The sequence below is a fragment of the Lynx canadensis genome, chromosome D3, assembly GCF_007474595.2.
Source record: "Lynx canadensis isolate LIC74 chromosome D3, mLynCan4.pri.v2, whole genome shotgun sequence".
Taxonomy (NCBI): Eukaryota; Metazoa; Chordata; class Mammalia; order Carnivora; family Felidae; genus Lynx; species Lynx canadensis.
Genome location: NC_044314.2, coordinates 11,959,799 through 11,986,719, shown reverse-complemented (window position 1 = coordinate 11,986,719; position 26,921 = coordinate 11,959,799).

Below are 26,921 nucleotides of genomic sequence, written 5' to 3'. Positions count from 1 at the left end.
AGAGGCTGGCAAGATGATTAGGGGACAATGAGACAACCCATAGATTAAAAATAGAGGGTTATCAGAACTACACTTGGCTTCGGGCGGGGGGGGGGGGGGGGGGAGAAACAAAAATAAAAACAAAAACAAACAAGAAACAAATCGAGGAGACAATGACACCAAAGAGCCTTGTCCAGTGTCACCAAGCAGAAGCTGAAAGTATGGCAGCTCTGTTCCACTGAAGTTTAAGCCATGGATCCTATGTGGCCTTTGCTGGAAACCCAACACAAGGAAAGAAGAGAGAGAAAAAAAAATCCTGATTTCTCCCTTCCTTCTACCTTCTCATTTTTCTCCAATGCCTGTGTTAACCAAACCTTGCCCGATGGCAGCAGAGAAAGAGTTGGGATCAGAACTCTGTATGGGAAGAATACGGACCAACTATGAGAACAAACAGCTGAAGTCTAGCACGATGGAACGATGGAACGTGTAGCGGTAGAAGGAGAGAATGAATGAAAGGAAAGTGAAAAAGAATAGCCTGGAGGGATAGTGATGGTGGGGGGCAGGGAGGAGCTGTTCATGGTAATAGGGTAATAGGGTAATAGTAGTGTGAAACCAGTGAAGAGTGTATCTGTCACACATGTGACTACCTCATCCTAATTATGGATAACGGATGGCATTCCTAGAAAGAGAACATCGCTATAGAATTTTCTTCTTTAGACCTCTACTGAAAAAGGCACATTGTCTGGACCTACCAATGGTCATGGTCTCTCTGCACTTAATACAGCAGACGACACACATCTAAGAGAAAATGTAAGGCATTTCATGGCTTTGGGTGAATATCTAATGTTAAAGCTTCATGGAGAGAGGATACAGCAATGAGAATATCTAAATAACACCCAAGCCGCTTCATACCTTACCAACTCAAACCATAGGATTCATCGCTCTGGGTGTTGCAGGACAAATTTCCACATTCAGAATTCTTTGCTCTTTCAGGAGGACGCTGCCATGTCCACTGGGATTGCAAAAAACAGTGTCAGTTAACCGCCTCCTTGCCCCCAAGGAAAGAGAATCCATTTATGCTGCTTGTAATATCAGTAAAATTTGGGGAAGAAGAGATTGATGTCATTTCTCATGGCACAAATTTGCAAGAGCTTCAGTTTTGTTTTTGAACCTAAATTTAGCTTCTTATTTTTAATGTGGATAATTCCTTTGTGACATATCCTAAATTGTTTATATATAGTTTATGCCTTATACTCAAAATAACATATGGGATGTCATCTGTTAGTTCTGAAAAGTTTGACACTAATGAGTATAAAATAGCAAGACAAAGTTCTATCTCTTATGATCAAAACTATGAAAAAACTTACCATGTGCATGTAAAAAGTCTGTGTAGAAATACTCAAAAAAAAAACAAAAAAAAAAACAAAACCAAAAACAAAACCCACACACACACAAAAAACAACCTCAGCAATTATTGGTGAGTTAGAATATAAGTAATCATTTTCTCTTTTGACAGTTCTTTTTATTTTCTTCTTATCCTATAATGAACATCTGGGTGACTGTAAATGCAGCTTATATTTTAAAAGTTGTTGATCTGATGATAACAACCAAATTCGCCATAGGAACTTATGTATAAAGAATGATAATTTATGAATACAGATTTGAGCCTTTGAATAAAGTTGTAATATCTTTGGTGCATAGATATAATGACTAATAATCTATCTTATTATAGATCCTGTCATAAAAGGATCTATTACACTTACGCCATCAATTATGTGACACACATCAAAGAACTTTTCCTAATTTTTATTGTTTATCGTATTATAATATCAGTGTATCACTCTGCTGTTCCCCATCAATAAAAAAAGTCACTAGGATGAATCTTATAATTGGAGTTCCCAAGGTCATGCAGAAATTGAGTAGTAAGTAGTAAGGTAAGGCTGATAAATGTCCAATGGCGACCTACTGCTCTCCTCTCAAATTCCCCCAGGGGACTAGATAGATAACCTGCAGGGTTTTCATTAATTTCAAAATCACTCAGGGAAGTGTAGCTCACACTGCGATGATGAAAGTTTTTACGTTCTAATGACACGTGTTGGGCCCTGTGGAAGGAAGAGGATGTTTTGGCTGAGTTCTGAAAGCATGGATGTGTTTTTCGCCAAGCCAACAGTTTCAAGAGAGGGATTGAAGACTGCCAAACATAAATAATCCCTTTGTACTCCGAGGTGATTTCTCTTGGTCAGGTTTAGTCACACCTAACAGATCAGTGTACAAAAACGTTGGCCCTCGAAACCTAAGCTTATCTGTCAGGGAACCTGGGGAGTTGATTTCTGATGAGGAGAATCTGGCATTTTTCCGGAAATAAACCGCACTTAGCAATGCAAATCCTTGCAAGACAAGGACCACCTCCCTGCTCCTCATATAGCGGTGTCAAATGTCAGTAAAATCATGTGATGCCCGAATCACTACATTGTATTGACCTTTCGTCCTATTACCCAGAGACTGGGTATTATTTTCCGTCTCAGTCTGGCTCAACTGACTGAGCAACAGATCAAAGACTTGGCCTCTTGAGGTTAAAACACTAGTGTTTAGGGTTGCTCCTTTACGGCCCCGAGTAAATCAATTAACCTTTCTGCTCCAGTTTCACTCAGGTGTAACAGAAGTTGAAGGAAAATTCTGGCGCAGCCCATAATACCTTGATCGGAAATCACACACATGCACAATCACACACACAAAAGGCCATTTCTGTAGTATTTGTTCTAAGTATTACTGATGTTTCTCCCAGGTGTTTCAAAGTTAATGCTGCAAATAAAATCCCCAAAGAACGACCCGTGCTCGTACTCATCATGGTATAAACAGAGGAGAAAAGGAGAGTACTTGCTATATAAAAGGCACCATCGCTTTTCTCCGTTTCTCCAAATCCCATGTAGAATTGCATTGATCAAGGGTACTCTTGTGAAGTGTTAGACAATCCTATCCTGAAGAGAAACCAAGTCCCGTTCTCCCCGGATCTGTCACATCACATCTGAATTTGATGAAGTGTTTTGTTGTTTTTTTTTTTCCCCCTGAATTGTGCGCAGCGATCACTCTGGTTTTTTTTGAACGCTTGTGCAAAAGCAGGCTGGATCTGCTGAGGACACAGGTCCTGTCCATATTTGCTTCAAGGTGTCACAGGCAAGCCTGCTTGATAGTAAAATGTAAAGGCATCTTCCTTTGAAGATGCCACTGTTCGCTTTCTTATATCCATATACATAATGCATTTGTTTTCCTTGTCAGCTTCGAGAACGTGTCGTTATTCCCCACTCTCTGCTTTGGGCCTGCCATGCCTTCTAGAGTGACAGCTCTTGGCAGCTCGCATTAGCATCATTAGGAGTCTGATGATGTGCTTTCTCACTGGGGCACTGTCAAGGTTTTATCCTAACTTTGTAGTTTCGACTTCTGTGAGTTGTGGAGACCTGCCATCAGCAGAGAAGAGGCAGTTTGAAAGACGTGAACAGAGAGAAGCCTTCACGCTAAAATAAGAAAACACCACATTTACTCTCAAACGTATCATGGTCCAGATTACCCAAGAACACCTGGTGATTTCTCAATATAAAATTCTTAACAAAGTTATCAGGTAGATATATTACTTCTGAGAGTTAGATGTAATATGGATTTTATTTTTCTCTTTTCTAAAGAATGCAGAAGTCACAGGATTTGAAAAATAACCCATATATAAAATGAGTTCAAGAACAAATGCTAATTATAAAGCACTCAAACAAAACTAGATTCAGTGAGAAAGTATCTGTGTTTCCCAAAATATCTTTTTTGTTGAAATAATATTATTAATTATTAGGTCTTCTACCCGAGAATATTTAAAGAAAATTACAATTCCCAGATGTAATTGTTTTAATAGTGTTTCCCCCCTAATAACCTTTTGTTTAATTTGTAAAATCTGGACACATGATAATGAACCCCAATTAGCATATTCTAACGGGTAAATTATTGCTCTAACTTGGCTTGGCTTTTATTGTTAATTTTTTTTTATTTTTCCTAACCTTTGAAAAACCTCACATATCTATATATATATATAACCAGATAATAAGTCCAGAAATATTATTTCAGACTGTTAGAGAATATCATAATTTTTTTCTGTGCAAGTACCATGATTTCCTTGTTTCTATCTACAGTATCTAGAACAAAGAAATGTTTGAAAAAAAAGTGTTGTGTAAATAAACGGATTATAGACTAAACATTAATTGGATACTAAACAATATAAAAACTAACATTGTAGAATAAACAGTAACCAACACCCAAGTATGACAAATTCTTCAGGTCCTTTCTTTTTCGTCCTTGTGGAAGGTGATCTCTCTGTATGCTGAATCAAGTGCTAGAAGGTGTGAGTGTATGGAATTAACTACGTATTCTTCTGTCTACATAACATATCCACTTACTATGAAAGATACACTGCAAAATAATTTCATCAGCACTCATCATTTGCTTTTTCCCCATAAAACCAATGTGTAAAGGAGAGAAAATGTTGACAAAAACCAAATGTGTGAAGGCCTGTATTAAATTCTATCATTTGTGTTCTTTTTTTTTATTTTTTATTTTTTTTATTTAAAAAAATTGTTTTTAACGTTTATTTATTTTTGAGACAGAGAGAGACAGAGCATGAACGGGGGGAGGGTCAGAGAGAGAGGGAGACACAGAATCTGAAATAGGCTCCAGGCTCTGAGCGGTCAGCACAGAGCCGGACGTGGGGCTCGAACTCATGGACCGTGAGATCATGACCTGAGCGGAAGTCAGACGCTCAACCGACTGAGCCACCCAGGCGCCCCTCTATCATTTGTGTTCTAAGGATATGGGTGTATTTCTTATTTCACAAAGTCATCGAGAGATTTAAATGAACTACTGCATATGAAAATGTTCCAAAGGGAGAAAAGGAGTATTTACATACTTGTCGCTTTCATGTTTTTCAGCCTTTGGGGTTTGTTGTGTTCTTTGTCTTCTGTATGTGGACATGTGTGTCCGTGATTCTTGACGTGTTCCTGTGAGTTTGCTGTGGTTTTACACTCACCCGATGGCAAACTGTATAATTTACTAGTGGCCATTACACTGGTTGCATTTTTCAATCAATGAAAAGAATTCAAGTATGAATTTAATAAACTCACTCTGTTTGCTAAATATTTTTATAGTTTAACATCAGTCTATCTGACATCAGTCCTGAGGCAAGCTCACACCTATGCCAGACATTGAAAAAGTGTAACGTAAAATGGCTCTTGTTTTGAAGGCCAATTACTTTACAGCAATCTGTTTCATAAGTGAGTAAGGAAGATCCGTGGTGTAGAGAAAGGCGCATTGCAAAGAAGTGAGACAGGTCCTTGGGTTCTGCATCTAGAAACTCTAAGTGACTAATTGTGAGACCTTGAGCGAGATACCATGCATTCTCTTGTTTGCTTGTGCAAAGGGGACCAGATTATCTGGTCCCACAATAGGTTTCAAATAAAAATGAATAAAATTCCATAAATTAAAGTTAATATATGTTCCTTAGATTCCAGCAAGTTTGGGGGGAAATTTCTAACAAAGCAGGGGTATCAATTTTTGAATTTTATCTGGTCTTCAGAGTTTGAAATCTTCCATTAATATCTACTATAAGTATGTACTTATATTGCACAAAAATAGGACAAAAATATTTCACAACCAGGCATCATATTTGAATAATTATACAAATTTCTGTATCAGTGTTTATTTATTTATTTATTTATTTTTAATTTTTAATGTTTACTTTTGAGAGAGAGAGAGAGGGAGAGAGAGAGGTAGAGCACGACTGGGGGAGGGGCAGAGAGAGAGGGAGACACAGAATCGAAACAGGCTCCAGGCTCTAAGCTGTCAGCACAGAGCCCCGCGTGGGGATGCAACTCACGGACTGCGAGATCATGACCTGAGCCGAAGTTGGATGCTTAACCAACTGAGCCACCCAGGTGCCCCTGTATCAAAGTTTATTAATAAATAGTCACTTCACTTTAATTTAATAACTATTGACTGGGCACATTCACTGACTGAAACATACACTTTGGCAAGGAATGTGTTTCAAAAGATGAATAAACATGGTCTTATGAAGAGAAATTGATAAATAAAAATGGTAACAACAGGGGCACCTGGCTGGCTCAGTTGCATTAGTGACCAACTCTTGATCTCAGCTCAGGTCATGATCTCAGTTTGTGGGATCAAGCCCCACATTGGGCTCCACGCTGACAGCACAGAGCCTCTTGGCATTCTCTCTCTCCCTCTCTCCGCAACCCCCTACAAATAAATAAATAAGCTTTAATAATAATAATAATAACAGAAATAATTACAAAATGTGTGATTATCACCAGGTTTACAACCTGCTAATCGCTCCAGGCCACCATCATTTCCTGATATATTATGCAACACATAATGATGACTTTGCCCACAGTCCAATTCTAAAGAAAGCATCCAGAAGGATACTGTCAAAACCATGTCAGATCACAATAACGCTATGCTCAAAACCTACCAACACTTCCCTAGTCTCCTGGAGTAAAACGTAGGTCATTTACAAGGGCCTACAAGATTGTATAGCTGGCCTCTCCACCCCCTTGACCAAGTGCATTACTATTCACCTTCCTGAATCCAATGGCATTGGCCACATTCTAGATCCTAGAAGACACCAAATATGCTCCAGAAACAAGGCTTTATTTATTTTATTTTACTTTATTTTTTATTATTTTTTAATTTTTTAAATGTTATTTATTTTTGAGAGAGAGAGACAGATCATGACCAGAAGAGGGGCAGAGAGAGAGACACACACACAGAATCGGAAGCAGGCTCCAGGCTCTGAGCTGTCAGCACAGAGCCTGACACAGGGCTTGAACTCATAAACCACGAGATCAAGAACCGAGCCCAAGTTGGACGCTTAACCGACTGAGCCACCCAGGTGCCTCTTTTTTATTTTATTTTATTTTATTTTATTTTATTTTATTTTAGAGAGCACAAGTAGGGAGGAGGGGCAGAAAGGGAGAGAGAGAGAGAGAGAGAGAGAGAGAGAGAGAGAGAGAGAATCTAAAGCAGGCTCCATGTTCAATGCAAAGCCCCATGTGGGCTGATCCCACAAGACTGGAATCATGACCTGAGCCAAAATCAAGTCAGGCACTGGACTGGTGAGCCACCCAGGTGCCTCCAGACTAAGCTTTTAATTCCTTGCTCTCTCAGCTCGGCATACCCTTCTCCTAACTATCCCCTTGCTTCGTGTCCTCAACTCCTTCAAATCTTTGCTTATATATTAACTTTGCAATAGACATCACCATAACCACCCGTATATGTTATACTTTGCCTATTCTCCTTTGCCCCTTGTGTTTCCCTTCCATGCTCTATTTTTATAGCACTTAACATGTTTAAACATTCTATATAATACCACTCAAATATTCATCCAAGAGGCTTAGAATATTGTAGAGGTTTGTTTGTTTTCCTATTCCTGTATGATGAAAGACTACTTCCTGAAATATACAATTTATTCAGTGCATGATTGCTGAATTAATGAAAGTCTAGAGACACAAGTGTGGAAAGAATCCTTACACACAGGAAAAAAAGGAATTGCAAGATCTTTGGGGGAGATTACATGAAAGTGGATGTTTTAATGTGGATTATAACAAATGAATAAATAAGCAACTTGAAACAAAATTTTCAATAATTTCTAGGTTTCTATCTTTAAGTTATCACAGTAGATTCCACAGTATCATGACAAATTCATGTTAAACAGTTTTATGCCGAAGTGAAACAGAACCGGTATTATTTTTAGGAGGTACTTAATTCAAATAGTACTGAGTAATACTAGTCTATTTCTCTATTAGTGACATTACTTATATGTTCATTATTATTACATTCACATATTACAAAATAAAAAGCTACACAAAATGAGATATAAAATTCCCAGTCGTCTGTTAATACTTTGGACTACATTGTACTGAAAGGTAATCAATATGTTGCATCATGCCTTGAAAGTTAACTCCATGGAATGAGCTGATAGAAACAAAGTATATACAATGCTGCAAAACAGACTTAGAAATTTGATGAGATACTTGAGTAAAATCTTAGGAAGTTTCAGTAAGAGATAAATGAGCTGAAGACTGTAAACTTTTCAGATCTACAAGCTACCATCTGTAATTTACCCCACTCTGTCTGATGATTACTATTTGTAACCCAAAATAACAAAATTTCTAAATCTCTGCTTCACATCCCCCCTGCAAAAGTATTCAAGATTAAATAATCTGCCTTTTACTTTCACTTCGTTATATAAGAGTTGTGAGTGAAAAGCAACTCTTATTTTTTTTTTTTCAATAATTATTTCTAAATTGTCTGTGGCAGTGTTTCACTGTATTATGCTGTTTAACCTGAAGAACACATTTCAATACTGGGAAATAATAGAAACCGACTGATGTAAGGCTTTTTGCTTTGAATAATAGTTCTATATGGAGTCAACTTCTACTCATTCCGTTTTTTAATCTAAGAAATGCGTATGTTGATGGATTTGACAGTATTAGACAACTGTAAATAATCTCTTTATTTTATTCTCTCACGACTCCATCATCCAAAAGCAAATCAAAATAAACACTAACACAAAACCAGATGACATTTAGCTAACATTGTATTTCACTTTTTTAATGAAAAAATCTTAACATTAAAGCCAATGATATTTCTCTAAAATCTTATATCTGAGAGTTTTAACTTATTTTTCTTTGAAGTAGAGTGAGATTAAGTCTATCGCAGAGAACTAATTATTTACAAAATAACATCAAACAGTTTTATGCCAGCATATAGATATTAAAGGCAACACTGGAAACCCTTTCTTTTAACCAAGGGAATAATTTAGCTATACTGTAAAGTTAATAGGAAATCCATTAATTTTTTTAAATAAACTACTCTGGAAATGTCAGTTTTCTGGATCCAAATTTATCTCTGAAATCAGGCATTGGAAATATATAAATGGCAATTCTACGTATATTATTTATTATTTTATACCTAGAATCACATAATATAATGCCGACTTAATGTACTACTTCCTGATGTATATGCAGTATAGAATGAGACTAAAAGATCAAAAAAGTCATTGGGATCATTTTTCATGCACAACTTAACTTCTGCTGCTTAATCTTTAGTCTATGTAAAAGCCAGCATCCTCTCTTCCAAAAGTCATTATTTTCACTACTTGAATGATTATATATGTTATTTGTGTAGGGAATTCTTTATAATCTGTCTTTTGAAACTGCAATTTATAAAACATTATTTTTGTTTCTACAGATTATTTTTATTAACATTTCCTTTCATTTGGAAATTTTTAAATTTAATTTCACCTTAAAGGTATCCAACCTAATAAAATAATATAACACTATTTCAAATTAGGTTTACACCAAATTTTGCCCAGCAAATAATTTTACATGAGCTACAAAATGAACCGTATAACTTGCTATTTGAACTTCCTGTATCTTCTGTGTTTGATATTTTTAAAATAAACGAGTAGACAGTAATATATTTTAATTGAAATAACTGTTAAAATAATATCTTTCTCATCAGTGAATCGGCAGAAGTAAATTTTTTAAAATACTTTTTATAATGCTATTCTAAAGGTGGATAGTAACCATAAATAGAAATTTTCTTCAGCTAATTAACAGTTTCTTCTCATGAAGGAAGCATATGATAATAAAGTAAGTCGCTATAGAAACTCATAGGTGATGCTAATAATGTCGAAGGTGATGTTGCTGTGTGTACGTTTGTGTGTGTGTTTTTTAAATAACTTCTTTGCCCATGTCTCTTATAGAACACTTTGGAAAAGGAAGTATGTGCTGATTAGCACATAAAGAATTTGCTTTCAAATTTTTATTTGATGGGAGAAAAGCACCGTTGTCAAAATATCATCGCTTCATGTTATTGGACGTCGGATCCACGCACTTCATGAACACAGATGATGTCCACCAACTTTAGGATTAGAATCCTGGTCCCTGCATGCATCTCATTTCCTCCATTTATTTGCTTGAGAGAGTCTTGTTTTTCCTTAGTCTTTCAGTTTACATACCGCTTTTCCTAAAAATCCATTAACCTTAATCTGGGTTATTTTCTTTTTTTTTTAATTTTTAAAAATTTTATTTATTTTAGAGAGAGAAGGAGAGGGTGCTGGGGGCGGGGAAAGAAGGGCAGATGGAGAGACAGGGAGAATCTCAAGCAAGCTACACGCTCAGCACAGAGCCCCACGTGGGGCTTGATCCCATGACCCTGGAATCATGACCTGAGCCAAAATTAAGAGTTGCATGCTCAACCCCACTAAGCCACTTCAGCATCCCTGGGTTATTTTCTATTGTTATGGGCTTCCATATGACTTTATCCTATTTATATCATTCTGTCATGTTTTGTTATGAAGATGGTTTCCTTGCCCGGCTTCTTTTATTCTTTGTAAACTCTCCAAGGGTAGAAGGAATTAAGTGTTTCTATGGCATTGCTCTTTCCCAAATCTCAGTCATATTACCCAGCTCAGAGTAATCATTTACTGAAGAAAACAAGGGACATAGAAGGAAGAAAGAAAAGAAGAAAAATGCATAGAGTAATTTTACCATCTTCTTATGGACTCAGCCCAATGTTGCTGGCTTTGAAGATAGTAGAGGTGGCCAGGAACCAAGGACTGTGAATGCCCTTACAAAATTGGAAAAGGCAAGCAAATGAATTCTCCTCTAGAACCTTCAAAAGAAACACAGCCATGTAGACACCTTGAGTTTAGCCCAGTGAGACTCATTGCAGAATGCTGACCTCCAGAACTAGAAGATGAGAAATTTGTGTTGCTGTAAGCCACTACATTTGTAGTAATTTTTTACAGAATCAGTAGGAAAGTAACACAGATTTGGCCAATCTGCTGTCAGGAGATCATTAATGTCCTTTTCTTTTTTTTTTCAACGTTTATTTATTTTTTTTTGGGACAGAGAGAGACAGAGCATGAACGGGGTAGGGGCAGAGAGAGAGGGAGACACAGAATCGGAAGCAGGCTCCAGGCTCTGAGCCATCAGCCCAGAGCCCGACGCGGGGCTCGAACTCCCGGACCGCGAGATCGTGACCTGGTTGAAGTCGGACGCTTAACCGACTGCGCCACCCAGGCGCCCCCATTAATGTCCTTTTCTTTTCCATGTCTGTTTATAGTAATATCTCTTCAGCATGTGTGCAGGCTCAGCCCTGTGTCTATAGCTTCTGCTCTCTCGTGGCCACTTTGGGTCATTATTGCCTTTTCATCTCTGCCTCCTGCTTCCATTCTAGATACCCTTTAGCTTTTTCTCTTGACCCCATTTCTTGAGCATGATAATTCAGTTGGTTCAGCAAACTAACACCACACTCTGTTTAAAATCTCAATATCAGTCCATTTTCTTAGCACCGGTTAAGTCATTCTCTATAGTTTTTTCTAATTCCAGTAACCAGGCTGAAGGGTCATGTAAAAAGTGTTATGTCCACTTTGAGTGAGAAGCTAACCAAGGCTGATTCCACAGCAGATACGCTGACTTGTACATTCTATCTTAGGACAATACCCTTTGACCCCTTTAACTATAAGAAGTTTATCTTTTCTATCTTTGTATCCCAGAAGCCACCACCATGCCAAACGGCTATCACATAGCAAAGGTGGGATTGGTTAAATCCTTTTTGATTGAAGGAGAATTACAAACACACTGACATAGAACTAATATGTAGATAGAACATTTTATGGAGCTGGTTGCTTCTCCTGTATCCCTTTGATATGATGGCCTTAACAAACACTAAAACTGATAATTTTCCAATAAAAGTATAAGTCATAAAATTGTTATAGTGAAACCTTGGGTTGCAAGTAATTTGTTCTGTGAGTATTCTGCAAGATGAGCAAACGTTTCTAACAAATTTTAACTTGATAAATGAGCGATGTCTTGCAATACGAGTAGTATGTGAAACCACACATCACATGATCACAACTGAGCCAATAGTTCTTGAAATTCACTTTGATATACAAGTGCTTTGCGTTACAAGCATGTTTCTGGAATGAGTAATGCCTGCAAACCAAGGTTTTACTATACTTGTTTGTCATCCTATCAGCTGAATGAAATATTGTTGAATATACTTCAATGGCTACAGACTATTTCTCGTAGTCATCTGGTTGTAGCAAAGAAATCATCTTTAATTGTGTATCTAACTTTTTGAGGATTCCCCTGTGGCTCCAGAACTGCCTGTGTGACTTTTGCATGCATCTTAAATCTCTGCCATTTTGATGGATTACAAAAGGGACCAAGATATCAAACTGATTAGGTTAAAATAAGAAAACTCAAAATGTGAGTTTTTAACATAGCAAGAATAGAGCTGTTATGCAAAACATACTTGATTCTGAGCCAAGAAAATTATAGTACATAATGTTTTCTGATTTGTTGTGATTTGGACTTTCAGTCAAAGTCAGTATCTTGGCATCAGAGTGTGAGAAGAGTGTCCTCAATGTGTCTTCACATAGATTGAAATGACTTCATAAAGATGGAGTGGTCAAAACAAATGGACAAAACTTTATATGAAGGGGAGAAAAGAATTAAGTTACAAGATGGAAAGCTCTTGTTTGTAGAAATATGTCAAGAAAAGATGGAGAGGTCAAGCTGACTCCATTAAAACCTGTTTAAAATTAGTTGATGATTAATAGCAATTCTTCAAAAATAACACTCTGCTGATTATGATAAGGCTTACACTACCAGTAGTGATATTAATTTCTTTGTGTTTGTCAATTAAATTGGAGCAGGAAATAATCAACAAGATATCTCAAGTAATAAACTCTCACGTATTTAGGGACAACATGGATTAATGGTGGAAGCTAAGAGTACTGGATTCTCATTCTTTTAAAGATTTGCAAAATATTGCACTAAAACATGTCACCTGTAATTGTGGAGAAAGCTTTTCCCAATTTCCTTTTCAATATGTAAGAGGTAATAAGAACGAAATCATAGCTCCACATAAAAATAAAATAATGACTAGTCTAAAAACTGGAATCTGGAAAGAATCAACACCAATAATTAAAAATAAAAAAAGTTCACTGAAGAAATCTATATAGACACAACTTGATGGCATAAGCAGACTTTACTTCACGAAAATTAGTTTATCTAAAAAAGTTGAACTGACACTTTCTATTTCTCCCAAAGTCTGATTTATGACTCAGAAACTCAGGATTTCTAGAACTGGGCCACTATCCACGTTATGATTTCCCCCACGTTAACTGCACAAGGTTGAAAATGTCCCTACGCTCTTGCAACCAGCCATTGCCAAATAAAGTTTCTTGTCTAAACCAGCGAATACAAGTTCTGAGAGTGACTATTTTCTCAACCAACAATAGTACGGAGCCACTAGCAGTCTAGATTCATAGGGAAAAACTCAACTCCTTATAGTCAATGAAAACCTGAGGTCATTAGGACTTAATTCTCTTGCAATTCTAGTTGAAAACCAGTATCTCAGTTTAGGACTGAGTACCAGTACCACCTAAGGGGTGCTTTTTGAGGCAGCCAGTTATGTACGTCTTCTTCCTATCTCTCACATCATCCCAAACCATGTTTCCAAATTAATGAAGGGAATGAAAACCTTAGAAAACAGGTGCCAAGAAAATAGAAAAAGAAACAGGATTAAGGTCCTTCAAGAATAGAACCTGTATATAGTGCATGATGCAGGACTGAGATAGAAAGGACCCAGTATCACTGCATGATACAGATTGATGTATTGCAAGAACTGAATCTGATTCATTAAATCAGAACACGATGATGGGATAAAAAGAGAACACTTTACCAAGACAGCTGGTGTAAGTGCTAATTTGAATATGCCTGTTATCTTGAAAGCTGTTTGCAACAGTTTAACTACTATTTACATGTGTGAGGTCTGGCCGCAACAAGTAGGGGGAAGAAAATACTGTCTGTGTCTTAGACATATCGTGTGTGTGTGTGTGTGTGTGTGTGTGTGTACAGGTCTTCCTGTGTTTAAGGGGAAGTAAAAACCGCCAAATTTATAGTACAAAGACAACAATACATCCACAAGAATTTATAGGCAAATACAAGCACTATTTCTGTAAGTTTGATTTCATTGAAAAAAAAAGAAAAGAAACGAAAAACTTTGCGAAATACAATTCAATAAAAAAGGAAAGAAAGGAACTTCACATTATAGGAAATTTTAAAAGTGATATACTCAGGCTAACACACTGAAAAAGTTAAAAGTTGTTAAAGTTTCCCTTAATAAATATTAAACCTAGGAAAAAATCTGGGAATATATAAATAACTAAAGTTCACTTATCAAGCATAAATCAGAATATAACAATATTCTTATATATCATGCTCTTTTATGGATCAGTCTCTCATAATTTAATAACAGAATGCTTTTTAAATCTTAAAGAAATAAATAATCCCCCGTGCTTGTTAGCCTGATCTGAAGCACAGAAAATGATAACTGTTTCAAATTTATTTATATATTCCAGTATTTGCCTGATATTCTGGCTTGGAAAATATAGAGGGGAAGAAAATGTATAGTAAAATCTTCTGAGTATTAGCAACGGTATGTAGAAGTATGGGTATTTTGATAAAAGGATGTTAAGGATATATTAAGATAAGATTTCTAGAGGGCACATTGGAGGTTTCAAAGGAAATATATATATGACCAAAATGGTCATGAATATATGAAAGTGCTAGCTATGAAGATATTTACCAAACATTATTTATAAGAAAAAATATCAGAAGCAATAAAAATATGGGATACTTTGATATCTGATAAATGAGTTTTTCACCACCTAAATAGGCAACAATATGCAGCTAATAAATTTTATGTTGAAGGAACATTTATTTGATATTCTAAAAATATGAAAAGGTTGAACATATTTCATTATGTAAAAAAGGAGTTTTTCACAGTTACACGTAAAAATCCAAGTTTTTGTACAAAGCAAAAAAAACCACGCAGAGGCATTGACACTAGTAGAAAATTAGACACCAAAATGTCAATAATTATTGTATCTGAAAGTTTAATTACGTACGAGTCTTATTCTTTTCTGTCATTTTAGAAAAGTTTCTAGAATTTTACAATAAATATACATTATATAATAAAAATTTACAAAATCAAAACAGAAGCGTCTCAGTCCAAATGCATCTTCATAGGTTATTTGAGAGCATTTTTATTTTATTTTATTTTATTTTATTTTTTTTATTTTTATTTTTTTTTCAGCTATTTATTTATTTATTTATTTTTTTTTTATATATGAAATTTATTGACAAATTGGTTTCCATAGAGAGCATTTTTAAATAAAATTCTGCTTGGTGATTATTTTCCTTTATGTATCCTGAATTTTTTTTTCCTTTTTCTTTTCTTTTTCCATAATTTTATTCTGTTCATTATTTTCAACAAATAGGTCTTCTTATGCTAGTATTAGAAATCACTTTATCGACCAAAAGATTTCTGAGCAGAAGTTTACGAGAAGTTTAAATCGCTATGGGCTTGGGTGTTTATTTTAGAAATTCAGACTCCTGGGCCCCTCTTCTGAAAATGCAATTCATGTGCTGTGGTGTGAGACCTGGGAATCTGTATTTATAATCAGAGCTCCTGGGCATTCTAACGACCAGGCAGGCATACATTGTCTTGAAGAATAAATCTGTAGACTGATTCATAGATGTCTTCAGATATATAAGTACCAGCTCATATATCTAATACCAACTACATTTTCGTTTGGTGGGAATTAAAAAGTAGAAATAGGCATATATCATACTGTCAGGGATTCTGATGAGATATAATGACAAATTTCTGATAACAGGGGTTTGCTCTACGTTGGGATGAATTTCCTCCGAAATTTTCAGAATTTATTTTGTTTTGGCATAGTTAGCTATATGGTAGCCTTCTTGCTAGTAGAGTGTGACCTAAAATAAATTTCAATTTATGTTTTTTAATTCTAAATGATTCAGCATTTTGAATATTCTGCATAACTGCACTAATAAAATTATGTGAGTTTTAAAAATATTATTATAGGGGCACTGGGTGGCTCAGTTGGTTATGCATCTGACTTCAGCTCAGGTCATGAGCTCATGGTTCTTGGGTTCAAGCCCCGCATCGGTCTCTGTGCTGACAGTTTGCAGCCTGGAGCCTACTTCGGCTTCTGTGTCTTCCTCTCCCTCTCGGCTCCTCCCCGGCCTGTGCTCTGTCTCTTTCTCAAAAACAAATCAATAAACATTTTGAAAAAGTAAATAAAATATAATATGTAAATTACGTTTTAAGTTTCAGGATACATTTGTCAAGATTTTATAATGCCAAGGTCACTCATCCCTAGATATCATTTTGCTAATGATAATGGAAATGATATTAGTGTTCTCAGTAACACACGATGTTATTTGGTAAACATTTCTAGGCACACGTATTCTGTGGCACACTGTGCTGAGAAGTTGGAATTGCGTAAATATTGGTAGTGTAATCATGTGTTACAGTAAAATCATGTTCAGATAGGAAGGCTTATTTGAGGACTTTTGGTAATTTTCCATCTCCAAAAGACAAAGATGCTTTTCTGCAAAGCAGGGTAAAAAACTAACAGGCAAGCAAACAAAACACCAAGAAACAAACTCAATTTATTCCTAATATGTAAGTACTAAGGAAGGGGGGAAATACCTTTAATAGGGACAGTGTCTCATGATTTTATGTTATAGGGGAGATACTATAGCTGTCAACCTAACTGTGAGGGTAGTATAACGGATCACCTAAGATAAACTGTAGCTTTCTTTAACAAGAACTTAAAGATAAATATTATAATGAAGGAAACTGACACAGGAGTAGTGGATGAGGAGGATTTGTGATTTTCCTTTGGAAAGAGTTGAAGAGATCAATGCATTTGATTGTTGCTTTTACACTAATATTATCACTTACCCCAGACTTCTTGTTTCATTAATAACACTGGTCTGACGTTCTGTAGAGAGTAAAGCAATTTTCTTGAGTCAGCTAATGTATTTTACTTGGATACATGGAGACAACTAAATTCTTGGTAGCAATGACATGGTCGCACAAACTGGACCTCATACAATAAAAGATATTTTTAGTTAATAGAGCTGTCTTTTAAATGGATGAATTAGACACTACTTCCGGTCACATATGGTTGATTTTTCACAAACCCTACTTCTAACCCCAAATAGGTTTACCTCAAGGAATATCCAGTTTTCCTCTCACCGAGTCTAAAATCCTGACCAGCGGACTCATGTCTTTAAGGATTTATTAAAGAATATAGGGGCACCTGGGTGACTCAGTTGGCTAAGCATCCTGCCTCTTGAGATTGGCTCAGGTCGTGATTTCGAAATCGTGAGATCGAGCCCCGGGCCAACATGGAGCCTGCTTGGGATTCTCTCTCCTCCTCTCTCTCTGGCCCCTCCTCTACTTGCACACTCTTTCGCTCTCTCTCAAACAAAATAAACATTTAAAATGTATATGATTGGGCGCCTGAATGGCTCAGTCGGTTAAGCCTCTGACTTCGGCTCAGGTCATGATCTCACGGGTGGTGAGTTTGAGCCCGTGTGGGGCTCTGGGCTGACAGTTCAGGTCCTGGAGCCTGTTCCAGATTCTGTGTCTCCCTCCTCTCTTTCTGCCCCTCCCATGCTCATGCTCTGTCTCTCTGTCTCAAAAATAAATAAACATTAAAAAATAAAAAAATAAAATGGTATATAATAAATACCTTGAAATTTAATGTAAAATGCACATCTAGTCCATTCCCTACCAGCACCCAGACCACCATTGAAATGTGCTTAGTTTCCGAGAATGAAAGAAAAAAAAAAGTTTTTTTTTTTTTTTCTGTTTTCTACACTTGCACCTGAGATGCCATGTTGAGTCTATACTTACCTGAGATTCACAGGGAGCTGGCGGAGGACAAGAGAGAACAAGCTGTTATAGACGGGTTAGGAGAGAAAGAAAGAAGCAAGGCTGGGGCGGGACTGAGAGCCTCAATGGTACCTGGGCACCTGAGGCACGAAAGCTGCAGGAACAAAGAGCTACCAGGAGAAGGTTTATCCAGAAAGTCTGCTTCACAGGATCTGCCTGGGCTGTGGAGGTCTCCACTGCTTTCCCAATTTTGCTGCCTGATGTCTCTCCTGGCATCAGCTGGCAACAACAGCAAACCGCAATTCATAAGCTACGTTATTGAAACACAGAAATTGAAAAATACAAGTCATAAGAGAAATAAGAACAACAACACAGCTCCATATTGATTCTTCCATGTTTTATAGCATCAAACTCAGCAAGGGCAGGTGCTCCAATTCTTGTGGAATCTAATAAGATTATTCTAATCTCTACTGTCATATATGGAGCATATATTTTGAATTAAGATTGGTTTCATTTTTGTATTAATAAAATTGTCTAAGTCTTATGCCAAACTTGTGAGGCAGGTTTCGTTATATCCCTCACTTAAAAAGTAAGGGAAACGATTCCAAGATCATTTAAACATCAAATAAAAACGTGTTTACAGGTCAAAATGCTTGAGCTTGTAGATCTTGGGCTTGGAACCACTTAACATCATGATTTAATGCCTCTCTACTTTGAAACTATTTGTCATTATTTATTCAACCAAATATATGGAGTACCTGTAAAGCACAAGGCATGATTTATGATTTATGGACAGAGTGACACAGTCGTATCACTACAGGACTACCAGGTCCTTTTATGTTCTCGTCTGTGTGTTTTTTAAAGTTTTTGTTTGAATTCCAGTTAGTTAATATACAGTATAATATTAATTTCAAGTGTACAATTGAAATTGAAATCTCCCAACACTTTAACCTGTGTTCCAAGTGATCATTTAAATCACACAACAGATAGCCCAGTGAGGTAAATGGTTTATTATTTAATTTTGCAGTTATAAGAAAATAAACAGAGATTGAAAACACTCTCCCGATCACACAGCTGTAAGTGATGTAATATTTGCTTTCAAGGGAAAATATAAATCTAAATATATAAAAACCATATCCAAACAATTCTACTAAACGCCAAATACTAAATGCCAAACATACCATTTGTTGCTCAGATCATACAGTATATAACATTATCATACTTTCCACATTAAATTTTAATTGAGTATTCATTAAAAAAATATCTTACTTATATGTATATTCTCCAAGGAGTATCAAGAACATAGCAGGAGTGAATAACTATCTTTGGTTAATAGCAATAATGGTGATAAGAAAAAAAATTGGGGGTGGGGACACCTGGGTGGTTCATCCTATTAAACATCCGACTCTTGATCTCAGCTCAGGTTGTGATCTCACGGTTTGTGGGATGGAGCCTTGCATCGGGCTCTGGGCTGAAAGTGCAAAGCCTGCTTGGGATTCTGTCTCTCCCTCTCTCTCTCTCTCTGTCCCTCCTCTCTCTCTTTCTTTGTCCCCCTTTTCTCTCTCTCTGTCCCTCCTCTTTCTCTCTCTCTCTCTCTCTCATTCTCAAAATAAATAAAAAACATTAAAAAATAATAATAATTTAAAAAGGAAAAGAAAAGAAAAAAATCATTTAAATTCAAGTTAGTTCATAAACAGTGTAGCCTTGACTTCAGGAATAGGACCCAGTGATTCATGTCTTATATATGATACCCAGTGTTCATCCTGAAACGTGCCCTCCGTAATGCCCATCACCCATTTGACTTGTCTGCCCCCCACCTCTCCTCCAGCAACCCTCCGTTTATTTTCTGTGTTTAAGAGTTTCTTATGGTTTGCCTCCCTCTCTGTTTTTGCCTTATTTTTCCTTCCCTTCCCCCATGTTCATCTGCTGAGTTTATAAAATTTCACATATGAGTGAAATCACATGGTACCCGTCTTCTGATTGACTTATTCCACTTAGCATAATACTTTCCAGCTCCATCCACATTGTTGCAAATGGCAGGATTTCATTCTTTTTCACTGCCAAGTAGTATTCCATTGTATATATATAAACCGCATCTTCTTTATCGATTCAGAAGTTGATGGCTATTTGGGCTCTTTCCATAATTGACTATTGCGGAGAGCGCTGCTATAAACATTGGGACTTCATTCAAACCCATAGGAGACTACATAAGGGTCTGCGTTTGTGATGTGTGATTTCGGTAAGTATAAAAACTTTCAGAAACACTTTTCATCGGATTACTTTGAGGTTTATTTTAAATCTCCATTTTCAAAGTTGTAGGAAATTATGATGCCCATTCCCCAAATGTTTTTTTTTTTCTTTTCTTTGTTTTGTTTATAGTTTGGCACACAGAAGCTGAGCCTTAGGCAGGGAACCTCAGAGAGGTCTTAAGGTGTGAATACATCTGTAGGGATCGACAACCATCATAATCTTGAATTATTATTATTCCCCATGTCAGCCATCCTTTGAGAGTCCCCTTAACTACATAAATATTTCACCACTTGTGACAGTCATGAAAGTTTATATTTAGATGGGTTACAGCATAATGTAATAGCAAATAACTGTTCATTATTTTTAATAACGCACGAATCTGAACGAATGCGTGAATGTTGGCGCATGGAATTTGCCACATGATAGTGTGAGGTCAAAGTTTTAGCCTCACTTCAAGGTTTTTCTTGAACTAATTAGGTAGCAAAAGAAGGAGGAGAATGCAGTGGAGGAAAAATAAGGGTTTTAAGACCCTGATAAAAAATTGTGTCGTCTGTAGTTTCTTCTTACCAGTAAAGAGCAGGTGACTTATACGCCTCAATACCTGAATGATTAAAAATATAAGCTGGCTGATCCACTTTAATGGCCTTCTATTTAAATTAATTTTATACTTAAAGTGAGATTCCTACTTCTGAAGTCATGTTTCCAATTTTCCAATAAAATCCTATATTCTTATTTCTTCACCCTTCACCCTTGAAAGCAGAGTCCTATATTCCTATGTCTTCACTCTTTTTTTTTTTTTTAACATTTATTTACTTTTGAGAGAGAGAGAGAGAGAGAGAATATGAGCCGAGAGGGGGCAGAGAGAGAGGGAGACACAGAATCCGTAGCAGGCTTCAGGCTCAGAGCTGTCGGCACAGAGCCGGACGCAGGGCTCGAACCCACGAAGCGTGAGATCATGACCCGAGCCAAGGTCTGGCGCTCAACCGACTGAGCCACCCAGGCCCCCCCTTTAGGTCTTTGCTCTTAAAAGCAGGCTGGCGCTTCTGCAAGGAGAGAACAGGAAGAAGGAGCTCCAGCAGATTCAGGCTACACATGGAGACAAATGCATGGGACCAACTGTTTTAGTAAAGCATTATTTCACAGCTTTTTAATAGCATGTGAAAGTCAACTGTAAGATTAGAGAATGGTGAGCAACCCCTTCAGAATGAATGCAGGTGGCCGTGGAATTGTTAACATTGTTACACCGAGCCTCGGGAGAAGAATAACATTTGCAATTAACAGTGATTTAGGAGGTGATCTAGAAAGTGGCAACAGCTCAAGGTCACACACATACGGGAAGAGCTTGGACCGTAATCCAGACGTTTTTCTAATTGTCAAGCGAATCTCAAAAATTAACTGCTCTTTTTCCTTAAGGAATATATATTATTGTATTTCTAGTCTTTTCTTAACACCTTTGAAATAAGACATATTTCAGCAATTCTTGTTCTAAAATTAGAAATTATACATCTTCTTAGACTTCCTATTATAAATTTCTTTTATTATTTGTAACTCAATATGGTCACAAAAAGAGAAACAAAATTCCCACATATTTTTAGTGTGTCTTAATTTTTCTTTTTCTTTTCTTTTCTTAATATTTTATTACCCAATATTGATTGGATGAGAGGTGGGTAGAGGAGGCTTTGGAAAACTAAGTATGTATAAGGTGCAATTTCATTAAAACAATTTTTTTTAATGTTCATTTATTTTTGAGAGAGAGAGAGACAGAGACAGAGAGCGAGCAGGGGAAGGGCAGAGAGAAAGGGAGACACAGAATCTAAAGAAGGCTCCAGGCCCTGAGCTGTCAGCACAGAACCCGACATGGGGCTCGAACTCACCAACTGTGACATCATGACCTGAGCCGAAGTCGGACGCTTAAACCGACTGAACCCACCAGGTGTCTCAGCGCAATTTCATTTTTAGATAAAAAGAGGATATAAAATAATTTAACCAAAATGAACATACATGCCTATATGTGTAATCAGTTTGGAATGATATTGTCTAAAATATTTTCTGATTAAGTAATTTTTGTTTTCCTGCAATAATAGCTATTCTAAATATGTTTCTCTTAAATGCAAGTCTATGTTCTGGTAGGAGACAAAAAAAACTACAAGAGGTTCCAATATGGTGCTTCATCGCTCTACAGATGGCAAGTGAAAAACGTCGCACTAATGGATTCAAAATAATTTCTTTGCATTTCAAAGTTCAAGTACAATTACTCTGGAGACTTCCCACCTTTTGTGTCTCCACAGTGGTCAACACACATAGTTCCTTCGAGTTCTTGGTTGCGAAATATAAGAAAGCATGGGCAGTGTGTCTGCTGGGAATTGTTGAACAACAATCACAAACCTCATTTGGTAAACAGTAACAAGCTTTTGGTTTTGTTCTCAAGTCCATCAGTAGGACAGACCTGCTGGTCTGCTTTTCAGAAGGCAGGTCAGTGGGCCTTGATGGGTCACATCACGTGTTGCCCTCCAGCAGGTTAGCTCGGGCTTGTTCCCGTTATGGAGTCAGAGGCTGATTAGTGAACAAGTAAGAGCATGAAAAATTTCTTGAGGTCTAACTTGGGAGCCAATCAGTTATTTTCTCCACACTACATCAGCAAAGCAAGTCAAGGCTAGCCAAAATTCAAAGGATTAGGGGGAAAAAACCCAACTCTCCTTCTTGATGAGAAAAACTGTCAGTTACATGGCCAGGGACAAGAATCAAGGGAGGGGTGGAGATTTCGTGCCATTTTTTGCAATCAGGTATAAGAAGCATGGGTTGATTGACCAAGATGGCCTTCAAGTTCCCCTCAGACTTCTTCCCCACCTCCCTCTCCTAAGAGTATTTACTTTAGAAAACAATGTAAGTACATTCTTTCCCTGCCCCTTTGGAATGTATATAGATGTTCTCCCAGCCTCTGGACAAGTTTACAGCCTACGGATGCCTTTCTCAAAGATCTGGGAGCCATCCGTTTGAAATGCAATCACCAAGGAGAAAAGGACCCTTTTCTCTCAGTTACTGGGAAAAAACTAGGCACAAACTAGGCAAGCGTAGACGGCCTACTCACAGAGACTAGCATTTGCAGACTCAAGAATAATCAATCCAATGTGCCCCCACATGCTATTGATCCATCTCTGCCCCCCAAGGTTCTCCATGTGATTTCCCCTTGGTTTCTTCAGAGTTACGAACCTTCTTTGCCTTTGATTCAGGGGAGTTGACTTCAATCTCTCTTCTCTCCCTGTTACAGGAGTTTTGAACAAATTGTTCCTTACCTGTTTGACTCTGCTCAGTGCACGTGGAGGGAAAATTAGGCATTGTGCTTCTGAGTAATTCACTATAATCAGGTTTACCTTCATGGCCAGGATAAAGCTAAATTGAATTAGGTTTTTGCAAAGGCAAGCTGGGCCTGTTCTCTATGGTCTCATATAGCTGTAAAAATAAAACTGACAGAAATAGACATGATTTTAACAATTAATGATGCTTTGAAATTAATCAAATAAGTTAATTTAAAATAAGAGGGGCGGACAATGTGCTAGTCAGCAGTTAGGTGAACTTCCAAGAATGTTAAATACTCACTGATTGCACAGTACTTATCCCTACTTTGTTGGTGGGGAGAGAGCTTCTGTTTCAATCTAAATCGTATTGAAAGTAAATCTCTGGAAGCAGCAACCTGACATCTTCCCCAGCTCACTGTTAATGGAGGTGCCTCGGTGAAAAGGAGGAATGGGATTGTATCAAAGGAAACATTTAAAACACTGAACATAAATGATGCTGCTGCAAAAACGGAAGTGGATCATTAAGCTTTGCTGCATATAATTTTCCTTCCTTTGGCCATGAGAGATATCTCAGAATGTAATGTTTTCACTTCTGAATTTGTTATTCTATCTCTTGCAAAAATTTAAGAATCAGCTTACAAAATGCTTATGACCAAAGTTAAAAATAATTATTAAAAAAATTTTTCTAATGTTTATTATTTTTGAGAGAGAAAGAGACAGAGTGCAAGCAAGGGAGGGGCAGAGAGAGAGTGAGACACAGAATGTGAAGCAGGCTCCAGGCTCTGAGCTGTCAGCACAGAACCCGATGCAGGGCTTGAGCTCATGAGTCATGAGATCATGACCTGAGCCAAAGTTGTACGCTTAACCCGAATGAGCCACCCAGGCGCCCCCAAAATAATTATTTATGTGCAAAATAATAAAAGTTATTAATAACTCTTTCAAAACAGTACTGTGGAGGAAAACTGTGTTGACCTATGTCCAGAATAAATTGATTTAAAATATTTAAAGGGGCGCCTTGGTTGAGTGTCTGACCCTTGATTTTGGCTTCGGTTTTGGTCTCGTGGTTTGTAAGTTTCAGCCCTGCATCAGACTCTGCGCTGACAGTGAAGATGGGCGCCTGGATGGCTCACTTCAGTGACTGTTGTGCTCTTGATTTCAGCTCAGGTCGTGATCTCAGGGTTGTGGGATCAACCCTGTGTTGGGCTCCAAACCGAATGTGGGGTTTGCTTGAGATTCTCTCTCTCCCCTTGTCCCTCTCCCCTCCCCGCCCCTCTCCCCTCTCTCAAATAAACATTAAAAAATAACTGTATAAAGAAAAGACATGAGAGGTAGAATTGGACAAGGTAAATGAAGATGCACTTGAAAGAAGTGTGGAAGCAGTATAGGTTGAATTAAGATTTTGGCAAATGTAGACTTTTTATTGAAGTATTGATTTTGGGGCTAAAAATAATGGAAAAATTGATAAAGTTTGTGGATGATAGATACTATTGTCAAAAAGTTTTATTTGCTTTTAGGTAACAACAGAGTTTCTCAATATCAGTCCTGTTGTCATTTGGTTCCAGATAATTCTGTGTGCACACGTGTGTGTGTGTGTGTGTGTGTGTGTGTGTGTGTGGCAGAGGAGGGAAGAACACTAGGACACTGTCCTTTGCATCATGGGATATTTAACATCATCTCTGTCCTCTACTCATTAGATGTGAGAACCATCTCCCCAGTTGTGACAACCAATAATGTCTCCATACATTTTCAAAAGTCTCTGGGAGGCACAATTCCCCCAGTTGAGAACCACAAAATTAGAGTGGAGGCATGAAACAAACATCATGTAAATGAATTAAATAAACATTAAAAAATACAAATGCAGTTATATTTTGAAACAAGAGAAAAGACAGCTAACATTTCCTTGATATCTATTGTGTGGCAGGTACCACACAGAGCAATTTTTAAATGTCATTCAATAACAACACTCCATGTTGTATCTAATCACCCAAACTATACAGAGAGAAAAAAAACACCCTAACTATACTCTCCTAAAATTAAAAGACCCAGTTATGATTCACTCCATAGTCCTCTCTTTTCACCAACTGCCTTTCTTTGTTGATTGAATGTGATCAATTTTGACCTCATTTTCAAAGAACATATAGAATTTCTCCTGTAGAATAAAATAATTTTGTGCTATGACTTGTGTTGCTGAAAGTAATAACCACTATCATCCCTTTAATTGGAATTGTTCCTTCTTTTCTATTTTTACAAGTATCTGGTTTTATTTTTATCTTAGGATATTATATTTTATGTGTCTCAATTATATATGTACACAATTTTTCTCCATTAGATCACAAGCTCCCTGAAGTTAGAGCATTTTAATTTCCCTCATGCATTCATTCTTCATTGTTTAATGCAGAACGGTTCATATGACGGCCACAAGCCACATGTTACTGCTGAATACTTAAATTGTGGCCTGTCTTAATCGAGAAGTATTCTCAATAGAAAATAAACTCTTGTTTATTATGTTGATTTCAGGCTGAAATGGTAGTATTTGGGGCATATGGTGTTAAATGAAATATATTAAAATTATTTTCACTTATTTCATTTTACTTTATGCAGCCTAAAACATTTTAATTTGCATATATGTCTCACATTGAATTTCCATTGGATAGTGCTGGTCTAGTATTAAGTAACTGCTACATAACTATTAGGTTGAATGTCAGCCATATGAAAAATATTTATTTGATTTTTAATTTTATTTATAGAATGTTTTTGTCATAACCTTTAAAATTTTAATAACTACATGTCAGCATATGCGTATAAATAAGTGTGTGTCTGTATTTTAAATGAATAGGCACACAGTTAATTCCATCAATTGGGTAATTTATGATCGTATTAAGACCCTGCAATAGCTTCTTGTAATGGCTTTCTGCTACATTTAATAGTTCATTTACCAAATAAATATAATGTTCTTATTTTGTGCTTACATGGTAGACAAATACAATTTCTAACAATTTATTACTAGCATCAGCTTTAAATATATTTGAAGTTTATCTCAAAAATGAGGTCATTTGAGAAATCACCAGAATTACACTGTCACCACCATCTCTTCAGTCAACCTGCAGAAATTATAGAAATTAGAAATTATAGAAATTATCAGTTACAATGTCTATAAGTGTGCTACCCCTTTAAGATGTTAATTCCATTAAGATACAATATACGCAGGTAACTTTTACCTTTCATCAACAATTACAGTACATGAATTCAAATCAGAGAACAAAGGGGATTTGTTGGCAAATGGAGGTGGAGTAAGGGAGTCAAGGAAGTTTGAATGCAAGTGTTTAAAAAAAAAAAAAACCCTGGAAAACCAATGACACTAGAATAAAAGGTGGCTTACAGAAAAAATGCTGGTGAATGTTGACCTCTTTGCCACAGATACAAATCTTACCCACCATGTTATACATCACAGATATAGACCATTTCTGTGATCTCAGAAAGTTCTACCGGACTGTGCTGGTCTAGACCCTTTAATGTGGTATCTATTTATTAATCATGATAATCAGAATAATGGCC